Raw genomic sequence first — 13,078 nt, forward strand, 5'->3', positions numbered from 1 at the left:
TGATTAAACCCAGAAAAGAGCTGACCAAGACAAACCTGTCTTTCTACAGATGCATTTCAGAGAGAAATGCATTTTGTAGCTGTAGTCTAAAGTGATTCTTCTTCTACAGAGGGCGATGGAAGGGATTGTACAAAGAGCTCCGTATCTTCTCCTGCTCCCACCAGCCTTTCCAGCAACACTCAGTGGCCAAAGCTGGATCCTGCAGCAGCAGCTTGTGAGGATCCCTTCTTGCTCAGAGGACTGTGCAGGAGCAGTGGCAGGTTGACCCACAGTGAACATAAAAGCTGCTCTCCCTCTTTCTGAGGCACCGTGTCCAGTCGCATCTCTCAGGTCCTCTCTCTCAAAGCAGCACTGACTGCCAGGAGCCTCCCTGGAGACACGATTCAGCCAAACCACGCAGCAACAGCTCACAGTTTGTATACCCTCCAGGCAGCAAGTTATTTTTGTCCCTTTTAAATCTATTTTTGGTATTGCATGGCCACCGAATAAGAACATTCATGATCTTCAACACATCGATCCTTATAGCATCTTGAGATAGAGGAAGTGGGTTCGTTTCTGTTTTATAGCACAAGATCAGCCAGAGCCACGCTCTCCAAGGACTTCAGGAGCCTAATTCTGGAGAAATCAACGGGATTTGGGAAACCCTACAGAACAGGATCAGGACCTAACAGATTAAAAGGGACAAAAATAACTTGCTGCTGCATTGGGGCTTTGAAAGCTCATTTGTACATGTCAAGGAACACCATGTCACGGCTGCACAAAGCCAGTTCAGCATGAGGGGGTTCGCTCTGGGCTGTGATATAATTTTAATAGAAACTGATAATTATCCAATGACTAGAAGAAGTAACGGTACAAAACCTGCCACACTCCCCAAGAAAGCCACTTTAAAAAGACCTCTTTAAGGATCTATGACAAATATTGAAATACAGCAGCACCTCCTTGACCTGGGAAAGTACCACCACTGCAGTGTGGTAGTTGCTAGTGCAGTTACAACCTCTTCATGTGTCCTTCAGAGCATTCATTTGCTTTTTCCTAAAGAAAAAAAAAAAAAAAAAAAAGAGTATTCTGGCATCAAATAAAACATGAATAATAAATGTTCTTGGGTTTACAATAGCAGCAGCCCTCTGGATCCCTCTCTTTGAGTGATTGCTGTTACCTCACCAGACACCTGCAGCTGAATCCCTCTCATTTCCCACGAGGTGGGACACGGTGACAGAGCACTGGAACAGGCTGCCCAGAGAGGTTGTGGAGTCTCCTTCTCTGGAGACATTCAAAGCCCGCCTGGATGCGTTCTTGTGTGATCTGATCTAGGTGTCCTGCTCCGGCAGGGGGATTGGACTAGATGATCTTTCGAGGTCCCTTCCAATCTCTAACATTCTGTGATTCTGTGATTTCCCACGAGGTGGGACACCCACCAAGAAGATTAAACTTCATGAACTAATGAGTTTGCCATTAATCCTGTGTTCATAGAGTCCAACAGCATGACATCCACTAATTTAAATTGTGAACTACTGATGAAAAAGCAAACTATGTACCTACTTGGTGAGAAGACTTTAGCTGTAACAATGCACAATTTTCTTTCTAATATATGGATTAGTATAATAAAGTGTAATTTTATAAATCAATAAAGCTGTAGTAATGAGATAGCACTCTAATGTTCTGCTTTTAAATATTGGCACAGAAATGAATGAAAATTGCCATTTGTGTAAGTGTGTATGTGACTTATGGGAAGTTAAATTAGCTGAAAGTAAATTAACAGGGCAATTATATCCTTGCATTTACATTCAGTTTCTCTCATAGATAAGTTTTTAGAAGTCTAGCTAATGCTACAACCATGACACATACCTTTACTTCAAAAGCACCACGTTTCTTCTATGTAAAAATTGTCACAGTTACTTTCAGCAGAAATTTAATCTACATTGGAAGAGGCTACAGCTGAAGATGGTCAATTAAATACATACACTGGCTAATTACAGAGCACCCTTACCACCTGGTCATTTTTAATCCTGTAGATCATTCACTCCCAACTATCTCAACCCAAGCCTAACCTGATCCCTGCAGCGCTGGCTCAGGGCAGCCCCACATCCGCCGTCTCACACCTGATCGGACAGAGGCACAGCAGCGCTCTATGCCGCATGCCTGAAGCAGCTATGGAAAAGCACAACATGGATTAAGACAACTATTCCATATAAATGTGCACATCCATACTAAATACACCAGGCCAAAGGTACAGGGGCCTGAGTGCTTAAAATCCATTTGAAATAAGTCACAAGAGACCTGGGATGTAGGGTCATTCCCACGCGAACAGCAATTTTAAACTAATACTTCATTGTCTTATTTATACTTTGGCATTCTAGGAAGCAGTCTGTCTGGAGGTACAACCCTTCTTGCTTTTTATCAGCTTTTTTCATGGCTACTTGCAAAGCTATCTGATTTCTAAAAATTGCCAAAGAGAAGGTGTAGCCCAGTCTGAGAGTTTCATAAGTCAATGGCTAGCATCAAAGCCAAGCTCTGAACTGGTGAATAGAGGAACTCAGCTGCTGAGAACCAAAACGTCCACCAGCTCCCTGTCATGTTGAGTGGCTGAGCTTAAGACTGTGCAGTATTAAAAATCAGTTTCTGTGAACTACTGGATCTTCATGCGGCTTGGTACAAGTTTTGAGTAAGTAATTTTTGAGTGGAATAATAGAAATGGAAAAACATAAAACACTCTCAAACCTTCTGCTTAATGTTAGAGACAGAAGACTGGGAGGAGAGGGCTTTGGGAATGATGAGGGGCCACGACAGCACTGGGGACTGGGTGTACTGCAAACTCTCGCAAGATGAATTGCCAAGTCACAGAGCAAAGAGAGATGCAAAACCATGCAAGTCAGATAATCTGAGTTCACTGGCTTTCCAGGAAAAGTTAAGGGTTCTGTAAACATCGCACAATCCTTTTCGCCCACCGTGAAGTACTGGAGGAATTTTCCAACTTGGTGAAAGACATGCAGTGGAGTCTTGAAGAAGAAATCCAGTGAACAAGAACACCATGGACAGTTTTAGCTCGTATTTTTAATATTAAAAAAAAAAAAAAAAAAACTGGTTTGGGCAATATGTGTGACTACTGTAACCAATGGAAGAATTAAAAAAAAAATCAGAAATTACTGTTAGCCATGTATGTATAAGTCTGTCTCACGGTGAGATTAGCAGTAGATCTTGCCAGGAGCAAGACTGCCTGTTTGTTCCCCACAATGGCACTACCACACAAGCTGCCACAAGTATTGGAAGTAAAACCTTATCTTTCTTCTTTAAAACTTGGATACCAAAAAAATTTTAATCTCAAAGCAACATATCCTATTTTCTATTCTACTTCAAAGCTTCAGACACGTCCTACAAACAGATATTGTAATTATGCTCATAACAAATGGAGTATCCAACACAGATTTATTCAAAAACAATGTTTGCTTTTGACATCTGCAGACATATGTGCACATATATCCATAAAAATAAATTCTGCACGTTAAAGCCATAGTAATAAATACAAGATTATTTTCTGTCCAATAGCTCAGTTGCTTCAACAAAGATTACTTACCTCCCTGGCTGTTTGTACTGCCGAGATAAGTACAGACAATGTGGGTCATCCCTGGTTGAGTGTGATAGAAAACTCTTTCTGTTGACTTTAATTGCCCTTCTAGCAGACCGTTAATTTGCAGTTAAAAGTCTTAATAAAACACCTCACCTAACAGCATGTGCCTAAAACTAGATCAGTTCATTAGTCTCATCTCTGTAAAATTCCACCATAGAAAGAGTAATTTAAAACATACACATTTATCTCTGAGGCATTGCCTGAAGTTTGTTTCAGTGACCAAATTCTCTCTGCTGAAAAGGGACTCAAGGAGAGAGGTTTTTTCCTTTTTTTTTTTTTTATAAACAGAGCACCATTCCATCACACTTCCACAGGACATCAATGGAGTTATTCAAACCAGCCTTTTCCTCTGAAAAATGTACACTGGAGATACCGTCTCCACAGTATACTTTCTCCCCAGCTCAGGACCAGAAAATGCTATAAACCTAATGGACTTCCAACTGCCATAACTTCATCACTCTTGGAAAGCCATGAGTCCCCCGTGGCTCTCAATTTTTGGCTCTGCCCACTCACCCACCTTTGGTTCAGACGGGTCTTGTTGCCTGACAAATCGTCCTCGACTTTTGCTTAGTAGTTTTCCAGCTTTATATTCAATACTGACCAATAAATGCAAATGTATCAACTTTAAAACTATCAATTATAGAAACATGCAGTTATGTAGCCATATGGATGCACTTACTGTAAAACTCAAGGGAAGAACTAGCACAGAAAGCAAATATACCCAGTAATATGCACATTTAGGCATTACTCCCTACAGATCCTGTCCCTTAATTTTACCTGTTATTAACTGCTACCAATTTCTGGTGGTTTTTTTTGTTTTTTTTTTTTTTTTTTCAGTAGCTCTGTATGCACAGCATGCTCTAGTTCTTCATGATTGCTAACAGTTCAGCTGGTTGAAAACATTCTCCTGGTTCACTTTCTGTAATTTGGGATTCAGTAACTGGTCAGGATGCCGAAAAAATGCCAAACATTCAGAAGCTGATTGGTGTTTTGAGTTTCAGGTTAATCCCTATTGATAATTGGAAGCATTAAAATGTCAAAGAAAACAAATACATTAATTTTAATTCTTTGCTTACCTCACTGAAAGAAAAACTACTACAATATTTTACTATTTACAGTTCCCTTGCTATAAATTTCACACCCCCTGGCTCTAACATAGAAAGAGCTTATTAATCCTTGTAGTTTTGTAAGTGCAACAAAATAGTAAAGAAAATGCAAGTTGCAATATGTTTTCCTTACTTCTAATTAAACCATTCTCTGGTGCAGTAAGCCTGCTGGTTAGGTAACACATAACTCTGTGTTTCTGTAGTTCAACGCTAACTATCATGCCACTGGTAATGTATACAGGCTTCTCCATTTATTTTATTGCTTTTTCAGTTGTACTCGAATAATAAAAACCTTGCCTACCAGTCCTGTCATCACCTATGAATTTCATAGGATATATACTCACAGGGTGCTTTACTCTGCCTTTCTGAAGTCAAGCACCACCCCTATAAAATACTCCAGTGCTTAAACTGGGGACAGTGACACAGCTTTTGGCTTAAATGGTCTTTGCTCCATTTCATCTGATTAGTTCTAGTTATACCTTCTCTCTGTTAAATGTCCCTGTGTAGGTGTTTATAGCTCTGCATTCACACAAAACAATCATTCCATCACATTACACACTCCGTCATTTTATTAGCATCTTGCAAATCATTTTCTGCAAGTGCCCCAATTTTAAAAGCCATTTTTAACTCATTTCCTGGTTTACCAATGTCCTTCTGGTATTGACTGGCCAACAGACAACGCGCGATGCCACACGGAGCCACAACGCCGGCAGCTCCCGCTTTCACCGTGGTGAGTAATTCCAGAGTATCTGCAGGTCCCCACCGTCACTGGTTTGAATCCAACATAAACAAACAGCACACACACATTATCCTCACACAACTGCCTGGCAGCCCAAACAAAATGAGCTGTTCCTTGTCTCGCCTCCAATTCCCAACAAACAAAAACACCACCAGGCTTTAGCTCGTACCCGTGTCGGCATTACACCGAGGATAAGGAAGGAATTCTCACCACCACAATTACCTGCCCGGCTTAGACACGGTTGGTGGAGGATGTTGTGATCTGGGGCGGTGAGAAGACAGTTTCCCCAGAAATCTGCTTTCTCTTGCTACTAGATCAGTACACACCTGGAAATGAACGCCTGAAAACATACAATCGCATCTAGGCTTCAGAGAAACACAGAGATGAGATTCTTTCAAAAGCACCTGTAAGTTATTTGACTTAGAAGACAGTCAAGCGATTATCAGAGAGACAGAATGCTTTCTTACGGAGAAGGATGTCACATAGCAGATAAGACCTCACCAAAAAAATGAAGTTTAAACCTAAAATCCAGCACTTATTTAAAAGTGTGAAGCATTTATCCTCTGACAACTGTGTCAAGCCCTTCAGATGACTGACACAGGTGAAACCACTTTGCCAGACAGATGCTGGCACAGAACTACTAATGGCACTTGCTGCAAATCACCTGCTCAGTTCAAAGCACACGAAAACCATCGAGGAATCCCTGCCACCTCTGACACTGCAGGATGAGTGTGACCAGAGCCCAATGGATATGACATAATTTAATCACAGTCATTTTAAATATTTAAAATAAAAATAAAAATTAACACCCAAACCTCCAACATCCATCAAAAAATCTCACCAGTTCCCATTTGTCAGTATATTCACCTTCAAAACGCCTTCAGCAAGGTGGGAAGATGAGACTGTGCCCATTTTTCAGATGGGTTACGGAGGCACGGAGTGACCAAGCTGGCAGCCCAAGCTCAGAGCCAATTAGGGAGCAAAAGAGCAGAAGGTCACTCGTGTCCCACGATTCTGTGTTTAGCAGACAATGTTCTGGGGCTAATAGCATTACATGCTCCGTGATGCTGATCTGTTGAGATAAACGTGACAGTCCTCAGTGATGGCTTCATCAGAGGGAAGTGCTGACTCAATACTTGGGGCGTAGCGGCAAAAGCTGTTTATGTGCATACATTGAAAAACAACAGATGACTTCTGGAGCAAAACACACGGGTAAAATTCTCTCTCGAGGCAATACAAAAGAGTCAAAGTAGCCAACGCACTTTCCCACAGTGACTTTGCAGTAAATTAAATTAGAGCTCTGTGTAACAATCCTCCATTATCCCATATATTTTTAGCAATTGTCAGATTAATAACTGGAAAGAGCCAATAAAAGAGTGTTACAAGGAAATGCACATCCATTTGATGAACTGCCACTCACTCTTTCAGGTCACTGCATAACTCAACAGAAAATCTAAAGTTTGAAACATTCACTATAGCATTTTTCCTACCGCTATTGCCATTTGTTTAAGTTATGTGTTACACTTTCTAGACGAACGAATCACATTCATTATTATTTTCTTTTCTTTTCTCTTTGACTGTTAAGCCAAATTAGGCTACTTCCAGACTTGAAGAGGAAAACAATTCCAATTATTGTTATTAACAATTCCAAACATCCATTTGGCAAAACAACATGGTGAGGAGAAAACATTGCCATGAGTTACGAGAAAGGATTTTGTCTATTACACAAACACCATTGTCTCCTCTTATTGTTGTAGCTCTCTTTCACCTACAATAACTTTACCTGAGATAGGTCAAGACTGTAAGCAAGTACATTTTAAAATCACAGCTTTGAGATACACTTCAAAATACATAAAAAGTTATTAACACTTGGGCTTCCTTGGAGCCAACTCAGTGAGTTTAGAATTGCAAGACCTGTAGCTCGGAGAGATCCATCTCTTCCCCAACTCTATCGGCTCTTCCCAGCCTTCCATTAGAGGCCACACAACCATTATTCAGGGAGCAGTTTATTTCCTGGATCATTTTATCAGTGGGAATCTCATCTATTATTGAAAATAACAGAAATTTGACCTTCCCTGGAGACTCCTACAGAAGTTCAGACCATAGGTGAATTTGTCTAACCTGCATAACGCAAGTCAATTCCTCCCAGGGTAAAGCAGCATCCAAAGTGAACAAGGCTGGCAGAACTGAGCCTTTTGTGCATAATTAATGCAACCATCGATCAGTGAGAGCTTGGATTCTGATTTTTGCTGCAAGATAAATGCATCAGGATGAACTTACACGCTTTTAAAAAGTCTAACTTTGAGAAAACTTCTTTGATTAATGACAGTCTCTTGCGAGCGCAAACCCAAGCGGACATTTTCCACGGCATACACATCAGCATCATTCAGCAGAAATGGTTCATAGCAAACGCTGACAGTTGTGACTCTTGCTTGCCACGCAGTATCTAGATGTCTCTCAAGGACAAGTAGGTAGTTTCCTGGTCTATTCCCCATTTGGTGTGTGCAGGCAATTCCCATTAGCGCCAGTGGGAGTTATGCATGTGGCCATGAGAAGACACCAATGAAAGCCCAAGCGCTGAAGATACCTACAGGCTATTTGAGGCACTATTTCATGATCTTTGGCTCACATTCCTAATATTTTTGGAAATGATGGCTACAGAGTTACCACAATGTGGGAATTTACATATCATAATGAATTAATCCAAACTGGTATACGTGCTAGTCAGGTAGCAATGGTCACAATATTTATATAATTGGATTTATAAAGCAGCTCATTCTCAGCCATCCAGCACTTTCTGTCCCTCTTCCCAGGCCTCATGGTAGTGCAAAGAAAAAATGAGTTGCTAGTAAGAAGTTTGTTTTGTATGCTGTATGCTCTCTATTACAGACACAAGTCAGGAACTTTATGGACTGGCTAATGGGTCATGCCTACCTGATGACGTCCTATTTTCCCATACACCATTCCCATGCAAAGGCCTTCAGATTCCTTGGGTGATATTTAGATATCTAAGTTAAAAACTAGATTTTCCAAAGCTCTACCCTATTATGAGACACGTACAGGTAGATTTTTAAGAGAGTTCAACATCAAAAAATGCAAGCTTGGAGGACTGGCTCCACAGTAGCAGACATCTGGGATAGCCCTAACCTAGCTATTTGCTTTGTTGATGCCAAAACACTGTAACACTAGTTTGTCTCTGAGACTGGAGGAGAGCAGAAGGTGAGGTTACTGAAGGAGAGAAAGTGGCCTCTTTTAAGGGCTATCACAGGCACATCAGTAGCATCAGCAGTCCAAGCATGCAGCACAGCTTTCCAGACAAAGTTCATTCCTTCCCTTCCTAACAATCAAGACAGACTCAAAAAAAAAAAAAAAAAAAAGACCATCTTAAAAATTAATTCTGTGATGTTCAAGATATACAGTTATTCTGATTTTATAACTTTCAGGGCAACACATGAAAAAGCCAAGTTTGGAACTAAAGGGCGGTCCACCAAGGGCACCTACCACCAGCGTTTAGGTACCATCAGTGGAGAATCCCTGCTGGCAGCTACAACTGGTCCTAATGGTCAGTCTCTTCGAAACCATGAAGGGCAGAAAAACAACTCTCCTTATCACATCTTTCAGGGATGATGCCTAGGCATAGTCACTCTTGCCTTGAGGTATAGGAATGGACTAAATGACCTCTTTCAAGGTCTCCTCTTAAGTCTGCAAATCACAAGAGCTGGCAACACTGTAATCACGCAGTAGAAATTTCAGGAGGAGGGCAGAGTTGTTCTAAATTATGTCAGAGTTGTAGTAAAGTGTGCTGGTGTAACAGGATTTTTTTTTTTTTAACGTATTCAAGCCAACTCATTCATCTGTTTAGAGTACACCTCTTTTAAATAAGTTTTTACAAAGTGCACATCTCCACCGCAGTCACTCGAGGACAGAGCTCAGCAGCCAAGTATTTATGGACTTGTTAGAGCAGGTGCTGCAGCTTGCCAAGGACAAGAGATTGTGCAACTGGATTATGAGCAACACAACTTCAAATCCAGCCAAGGACCTCTACACACCTGTGAGCAACACTTCACGGTGTAGAGAGCCACACACTCACCTCTACATGCAGGCTTATATAAATTCACATTGCAGATTAAAGGTTTAAAAGTCTGGGAGACGTTGAGTTTCCACATCGGTAAGCAAGATGCCACATGCTCAGCCAGCTCCCACCCCCTCCTCACCTCCAAGTGCCCCTTGCCCTCCCGGTCTGCCTGCACATCACCACCTCCCACTGCTGGTTCATCCTCACAACATCCCTTTGGGCAGTACAGCCTGGCACCCCTCAGCTGTTGCATTTGGATTTAAACAATACCAACTAATTTTAAATGATATTCTGTATAACCTTGGAAACAGCTGTGTATGACGATTGTGGTCCAGGCAGATAGCAGATGGCAACAGACAACTGAAAAAAAATGTTTGGAGAATCAGAGAGAGAGATGGATGAACCAAAATACCTGTACTCCAGCTCTCAGCTCTGCACAGGGCTGTATTTTTCTGGCTTAGCACATCAGGAGACTATACTAGAAGGGTTTATTATACTTTTTTTCATACCAGTTCAAGGAATTCACCCCTCCCTCACAAACACAGCGTTTCTGTCCTTCTCTTGGACAGAAACAGGTGAGAACAGAAGGAAAAAAAATCCTGCTTTTCCTATAACTCCAGTTATGCCAGATTTGCCCCCAACACATTGAGATGTTTGAAGCATGTTAGTTGGCAAGCCTCTGATAAATTAGATTTCTCCCTTCCTCAGCCCCCTCTACCCCAGTGCGATGGGCAGGGGACAACATCTGAGTTTCTCCTGGAGACTGAAATTGCATCCTGTAATAGGTATTTCTGGTAAAAAAGTACCCGTGGCCCACATGTAACACATTCGTAAGAGTCAAGCTATTCTATCTTTTAAATGCGTAAACTGGACCTTGGGATAAGATCCCAACCTTCTCATCAACGAGGGACGAGAACTGCAGGTGGGGACACCCCTCCCACACAGTTTGCAGGAGCTCTGGACCATAATGCCACTTCTACCACTAAGTAACAGCGGCTACAGAAGATGGCAGTTCCTGGCACCCTCACGCTCTGCTTCCAAGACATACCTCTTGTCACCACCAAAGGAAATGGAAGAGCAAATCTGTCACATGGACTGTACGGATTTATCTGCATTAAGAAGCAGGTCTACTTAAACTGGTCAGGTCATCCAGACAGGAAGGTGTGATTAAATCCTGGAAGGTTTTTGTTTTTTTTTCTCTCCTTAGAGAGCCTGAGGGAAGGGCAAAGTTGGTTACCTCCCCCTCTGAGAGCCAGCTTGTTTCACATGCTAAGATTAAAGAGCAGAACACGTCAAGGTCTGCATGATGGGTTCACACCTCAATTAGGACAGCATAACAGAACATCAGGATTATGCTCATCACTTCTGGAAAAAGAGAGCCTTCATCACTCACCAAGAGCTTCCTAGGGCAAGTTTCTAGCTCATCTTCAATGTAGTCCGTCCCTTACATCTCCACGTGCTCTGCATCCTGATTTTGTGAATGCTGAATTTGTGCACTATAAAAAAGGCCGTTTTACAGGGATCACTCATTTCCTACAGCCCAAGCTCAGAAGCAGAGAGAGTTTGTCATCGGACATCAGAGCACTAAAGACCTGTCATCACTTTCTAGGCAACAAGTTTTACGAAGGTCTTGTACCAACAGCTTCCTGCCCTTGCTTCTCTCCTTGCGCATCTCCCAAAGGAAAGACAAATAGTTAATACTCAATTACCTTGATAAAATCACAAATCTCCACTGCTCTGCATGTTTCACCTCTCAGGTCAGTGAAAATAAGCAAGACATGATTGCACAAGTCTAGGTCCCCACAAACCTACAAATAAGGCACAGTTGTGCAGAACAGGAATGCATCACCCCTTTGAAGCTCTGCTGACACATGGGTCTGGGCTTCATTATCACCTCTGCAGTTTACACCGCTGTACGCTATAATTAGAAGTGTGTTCAAACTCAGGCAGAGCATTGCAACCATCACCGGTCGCTCCGGTGGCATGAATATGATAACCAGCAGCACACTCTTATCTGAGTTCTTAAACAGACTCTAAGTCCTGAGCTCTTCTCCTGCTTGAAAAAGACCATATTGAATGTTTTAAAGAGCACCAGGCTGCTTTGTATCGCAGAGACTCCATGGACCTAGGTCAATGCCAGCCTCCTGCCCTCAATTCATGTTGTTGCAAATGGGGCTGTGGGTAACAAGAGGAAGAGGACAGCTTGTGCAGCACGAAAAAGGGTTAAAAATGCCACTAAAAACTTAAAGAAAAACAACTGTCAAAACCTGACCTTTGTAAAACAGACTCGCATATCAAGTACCATTTTCATAACTGATTAAATGTATATAAAGTATTTTATACAACTGTATTATTAGATTGTTAAATGTGTATACTCAAATGTTTCCTGGAGTAGAATAGCTCTGCAGGAGTCATTTCTCACCCTTAATAAATATTTACAACATTTTGGCACACTTGCTACATTTTAAAAACTGGAATCCACATTTTTTATTTTTCCTTTGTTGCACCAACCTGCAAATCCTTCTGTGTTTGTGTAGTACTGATCTTTTCACAGCTACTCTAGCCACTAACTTCAGATGCTTGACACTTTTGCAAAAATATAATCAATGCCGGTTAGTGACAAGCTTTCTAAACAGGAGAGAAACGCTTACAGCTTTATGTTTCCCATCTGCAGACTGTTGCACACTATCCAGCCTGAGAGTGAGCAAATCTCAAGTTAAACAACGCATTTATACATCTGACATCCCAAAGAGGAACTTTTTGTTCTGGGTTTCTCTTACTGCTTCAAGGCTGATTGCACACACTTTATCTCTCGCCATTGGGAAGACTATAAAGCTAAAGTGAGTTTTTTTATATCCACATTTCAGGATATTGAAAGTATAGAAATGCTGACATTACCCAGCTATAGCGGTGCAACCTCTCTACCGTAATTACGTACAGTTAGAGATAATAAGCACTGCTGATTCAGGAGGAACCTCTGATTGGGCTGGAAAGTGGGGAAGTGTTGGATAATCTGTTTCCTGAGTGGCAACAGCAGGCCTAAGGAGCATAAACGGACAAGCAGAGCTGGTAAGGAAACCACAACAAAGTCCAATCATGAATCCTTAGAGATGCTCTTACTCCTTTTACTGTTCATGTGATTGTAAGAGATCTAAAGGACTCATTCAGGACTTGTGCTGAAAGGATATTGTGCAGTTACCTGAAGAGTGTGCGCCAGAGATGACAGGGAAAGGTTTGATTACAGGACTGAGACAGTGGGCACCCAGCTGAGAGAGCACAGAGCACTGATTTTCAAAAGAACTGTGTTCCTTCTTCTTAAAAATCAAAAACCTTTAAAGTATCTCAAATTCAACACCAAAGATGAAGGCATGTAGAAAAAAATCACAACATGCACGTGATATGACCTTAAAACTATCTGAATAGCCTGCAAAAATTGCCTTGAATCTCTGATATTATATGGAAAAAAGCCTAATAAAAGTTTCAATGAGCAGGACATTCACTCACAAACACTTTCAAAAGCGGGACAGGCTCTT

The sequence above is a fragment of the Pterocles gutturalis genome, unplaced genomic scaffold (assembly GCF_000699245.1).
Source record: "Pterocles gutturalis isolate BGI_N339 unplaced genomic scaffold, ASM69924v1 scaffold3228, whole genome shotgun sequence".
In the NCBI taxonomy this organism is placed as follows: Eukaryota; Metazoa; Chordata; class Aves; order Pterocliformes; family Pteroclidae; genus Pterocles; species Pterocles gutturalis.